Source organism: Phoenix dactylifera, chromosome 12, assembly GCF_051530095.1.
Source record: "Phoenix dactylifera cultivar Ajwa chromosome 12, Ajwa_hap1_PhDact_Kaust_v1.1, whole genome shotgun sequence".
Lineage (NCBI taxonomy): Eukaryota > Viridiplantae > Streptophyta > Magnoliopsida > Arecales > Arecaceae > Phoenix > Phoenix dactylifera.
Genome location: NC_143201.1, coordinates 6,871,295 through 6,876,358, shown reverse-complemented (window position 1 = coordinate 6,876,358; position 5,064 = coordinate 6,871,295). Strand labels below are relative to the sequence as shown.

Below are 5,064 nucleotides of genomic sequence, written 5' to 3'. Positions count from 1 at the left end.
TTTAGATTTAATTTTTACCTTAGTAGTTAGTATTTTTCTTTTGAAAAAAAAAAAAATTGCGTCTTTACTACTATTTTTAATTCCCCGCACAGTTTACATCAAACTCTGATATCATAGAAATTAGCCGTCTGATTTGACTCAAATTTGGTCAGCTAGTGCAGGACACATAGTTGAATAATCTGAACGGTCTGATTGACATTCTGAGACTTTTAAGACCATTAGATTAATATAAAATCTTGCTGATTTCTGTCTTGAATTTTCTGCATTTATTTTTTTTAGAATCAGAATTTTATTGTTATCATATCACATTAACCCTTGTTGCTAATTGAAAATTTAAGAAAAAAACTTTAAGAAAAGAACAAGGGTGATTATTCAAAAATAAAAAAAAAAAGAAAAAAAAAACCTAAAATTTCAAATTTCAAATTTCAAATTTCAGAATTCAAATTTCAAATTTCAGACTTCAACTCATAAAAAAAAAAAATAAATAATTAATTTGCTTGATCACCTATTCAATGAAATTTAATGTCATGCCATAAAACATTAAAAAAAAAATCTCTTGATTGTTGCATATAGTATAAGGCATCTGCATAAAATATTTTAAGGGCAGAACCCATTTAAAAAGATAGGGTCGGGATTTCATCACTCGTCCTTAGCCCAAAAATCACCCCAGTGCATAAATATCCTAAGCTTAACTAAAATCAACTAGACGTTGGCCCCTAAGGACATTCGAGCTCAATAGGACGAAGACCACCGAAAGTTGCACCAATTTCACTCTGTGACTTAGTTGATGTCTAGGCAAGCTTTGTCCCTATAAGGGAGACAGTTCATCTGTTCGAGGCAAGTGGGTTTTAAGTGGGACCTTTGCGAACGCATCGTGACCCCTCCACTTACCTGGGAGCTTACCTGGTCAACTAGGTTCATTAGACCGGATTGGAGGCTTAGGTGTCCTCTTCAAACCAGTTAGGAGCTGTCTAGAAATTTAAGAAAAACATTAGAAATTGAGGTGTAATGTTTCGTTGCATGATTGATTGTGAATAGAATTTTTGTTTTAGGATGTCGTTTTAGGGTATCTTTAGTTGGTACTTATATTTATTTTTTTTATTTAAAAAAAAAAAAGAGAGGGAAATATTTTGCATGCTAAAGTGGAATAGGGACGACACCGGTCGATTAAGTCGTACAACTTTAGATCATCCCTTAGGACATACTTCTAAAATTCCTTCGCAATATCTCACACCTTGTGAGATGGCTGATCTAAATGAAGATGCTGGGAGTCACCACAATCGAGAACGAGAACCCCATGTTATGACTCTAAGACAATACCTACAACCGGCTAGGACTAGTCAGCCTTCATGCATAATTTTTCCTGATAATGTAGGTCATTTTGACATCAAACCAGGGGTAATCCAATTGCTGCCCAAGTTTCATGGGTTAGAGTCCGAGAGTCCGTATCTTCATTTAAAGGATTTTGAAGAATTGAGCATTACATTTAGAGTGCCAAATGTCACCGAGGATGTCCTCAAGTTGACATTGTTCCCTTTCTCTCTAAAGGATAAGGCCAAAACATGGCTAAACTCTTTGCGACCTAGATCAATAAGAAATTGGCAAGATATGCAGAGAGAATTTTTAAAGAAGTTCTTCCCCACACAAAGGACCAACTTTTTGAAAAGACATATCAGCAATTTCCAACAAAAAGATAATGAAACATTTTATGAATGTTGGGAAAGATTTAAAGACCTTCTTCTCTCATGCCCTCATAACGGATTCGAAACTTGGAGAACCATTAGCTTCTTTTATGAAGGTTTATCTCCACAGTTGAAACAGTTTGTAGAGACCATGTGCAATGGTAGATTTTTAGAAAAACACCCTGATGAGGCGTGGGAATATTTGGATTCCCTTGCTGAGACTGCCCAACTTTGGGATAACGGGGATAGAAACACCAAGTCTTTACCTAAGCCTACTAACTCTGTACAGGGAGGCCTTTACAACCTCAGAACTGAGGATGATCTTCATGCTAAAATGGCAGCCCTCACTAGGAAGGTAGAAGAAATTGAGCTTAGGAAGGTTGAGCCTGTCAAGACTATAGAGCTTAGAAACGAATGTTGTGGTATCTGCGATATGTCGGGTCATACTACTACAGATTGTCCCACCATACCAGCATTCAAAGAAGTCTTGCACGATCAAGCAAATGCTATGAACTCCTACCAAAAGCCTTATAACGATCCATACTCGAATACCTATAATCCTGGTTGGAAGAATCACCCAAATTTTAGGTGGAGAAACGATCATCCTCAACAGTCACACCATTCAGCTCCTCCACCTACACATCCTACTTATGCACCATCACCTTCTCAAAAGCCAAATATCGAGGATACCTTGCAATCCATACAAACTTTTCTACAAGGTCAAGCTAGTATCAATGCTCAAAATACTCGAAATTTTGAAGACATAAGGAACCAATTATCAATGTTGACTACCGTCCTAAGTACCCAAGAGAAGGGTAAGCTTCCAGCTCAACCCCAACCTAACCCACAAGTGCACAGTAGTAATAATACGGCTCCTTCAAGTTCGCATACAGAACATGCAAAGAGTATCATGACTTTGCGTAATGGAAAAGTCATTGATCATACCGTCCCATTAAAACCGCAGGCCACTTCTAATTCTGATGCTCCTAAAGTTGATGAAAGGGACAAAGAAGAAATTGAGGTTCCAACTTCTACCGAGAAAGTTGAATGCCCTTTTCCTCCACCTTTTCCACAACGATTAAAGCCGTTGCAAAAGCTCGAACCTAATTCTGAAATTCTTGAGTTTTTTAAGCAAGTAAAAATCAACATACCTCTTCTTGATGCAATCAAACAAGTACCTTCATATGCCAAATTTTTGAAGGACTTGTGTACTGTCAAGCGTAGATTAAATGTTAAGAAGAAGGCATTCTTAACTGAAAATGTTAGTGCTATTTTGCAGCACAACATTCTCCCTAAGTATAAAGATCCAGGTTGCCCAACCATCTCATGCATCATAGGCGACTTTAGGATAGAGCGAGCATTGTTAGATTTAGGAGCGAGTGTGAATTTGTTGCCATATTCTGTATATGAGCAACTTGGTTTAGGTGAGTTGAAGCCAACCTCCGTCACTTTGCAATTAGCTGACAGATCAGTTAAAATTCCAAGAGGGATTATCGAGGATGTATTAGTCCAAGTAGACAAGTTCTACTTTCCTGTAGATTTTATTGTATTGGACACACATCCGGCTTCGAACTCACAATCTCAGATTCCGGTCATTTTAGGACGTCCATTCCTTGCGACTTCTAATGCATTAATTAATTGTAGGAATGGCGTCATGAAGCTTTCTTTTGGTAATATGACCTTAGAACTGAACATTTTTAATGTGTGCAAACAACCCAATGATTCTGAAGAGAGTAAGGAGGTTGATTGGGTTGAAACCATCGCAGAAGAATATTTGTTAGCTAAAGCAATTAACGACCCATCCAATGATAGCTTAATTGATTGGTGTCCTAATGGAACCGATGACGATGATTTGTCAGTCACACCTATTGTGGATAATCTGGATATCAAGATGGTCAATGGGTGGAGACCAAAAGAAGGAGAATTTGAGAGATTGTTGCCTCGAGAGGTAAAAATAATTCCATCCCATGAGCAAGCACCCAAGCTCGAATTGAAACCCTTACCAAAGGAACTTAAGTATGCATTTCTTGGACCCGAGGATACTTTTCCTGTAATCATCTCGTCTGGACTTGATCATACCCAAGAAAGAAAATTAATTGATGTTTTAAAGAATCATAAAGGAGCCTTAGGATGGTCTATTGCCGACTTGAAGGGAATTAGCCCCTTAATTTGCACGCACCGGATATATTTGGAGGACAATGCCAAAACCACAAGGCAAATGCAACGAAGGTTAAATCCTACGATGAGAGATGTGGTTAAGGCAGAAGTCCTCAAGTTGCTTGATGTGGGTATTATTTACCCAATTTCCGATAGCAAGTGGGTAAGCCCTACTCAAGTCGTTCCTAAGAAATCGGGTTTGACAGTAGTAGAAAATGAACAAGGTGAACTAGTTCCAACTCGTGTCCCGACGAGTTGGCGCATGTGTGTTGACTACCGAAAGCTTAATTTGGTCACACGAAAGGATCACTTTCCTCTACCCTTCCTAGACCAAGTATTGGAGAGAGTTGCAGGGCATGCTTTCTATTGTTTTCTTGATGGCTATTCGGGATATTATCAAATTGAAATTTCACCAGAAGATCAAGAGAAGACCACCTTCACTTGTCCTTTTGGCACATTTGCTTTCCGACGAATGCCATTTGGGTTGTGTAATGCACCCGCAACATTTCAAAGATGCATGCTCAGCATTTTTGAAGACATGAACGAAAAATTTTTGGAAGTGTTCATGGATGACTTCTCCATTTTTGGTGACTCATTTGATGATTGCTTGTCACATTTACAAGTAGTCTTAGCTCGATGTATAGAAAAGAATTTGATATTGAATTGGGAGAAATGCCACTTCATGGTGCCAAAAGGAATTGTCTTAGGACATATTGTTTCATCGAAGGGCATGGAAGTAGATAGAGCTAAGACTGATTTAATTGCTAAGCTACCTGCACCCAAGACAGTTAGAGATGTCAGATCATTTTTGGGTCATGCCGGATTCTATAGGAGGTTCATTAAGGACTTTAGTGTCATAGCTCGACCATTATGTAACCTCCTATCCCTTGATACACCGTTCAATTGGACTGAAACCTGTCAGGAGGCATTCGAAAAGTTGAAGTCTATGCTTAGCACTGCACCCATCGTGCGACCACCCGATTGGTCATTACCTTTCGAGATTATGTGCGACGCTAGCGACTATGCAATAGGAGCTGTCCTAGGACAACGCAAGGATAATAAGCCATATGTCATTTACTATGCAAGCAAAACCTTAAACGATGCTCAAATGAATTACACCACCACCGAGAAGGAATTGCTTGCAGTAGTATTTGCTTTAGATAAATTTCGCTCTTATATCCTTGGTGCTCCTATTGTTATCTTCACGGACCATGCGGCACTAAAA

The 5,064-nt window shown here is 38.7% G+C and overlaps 1 non-coding gene across 1 annotated transcript; it reads right to left on the bottom strand.

The window, feature by feature from the left end:
• Window positions 1-1,654: 1,654 nt before the first annotated feature.
• LOC148700377 (small nucleolar RNA R71) lies at window positions 1,655-1,763 on the bottom strand. Its single transcript, XR_015972499.2, has one exon. It is a non-coding gene; the product is annotated as a small nucleolar RNA R71 (small nucleolar RNA).
• Between the last annotated feature and the right edge of the window lie 3,301 nt (window positions 1,764-5,064).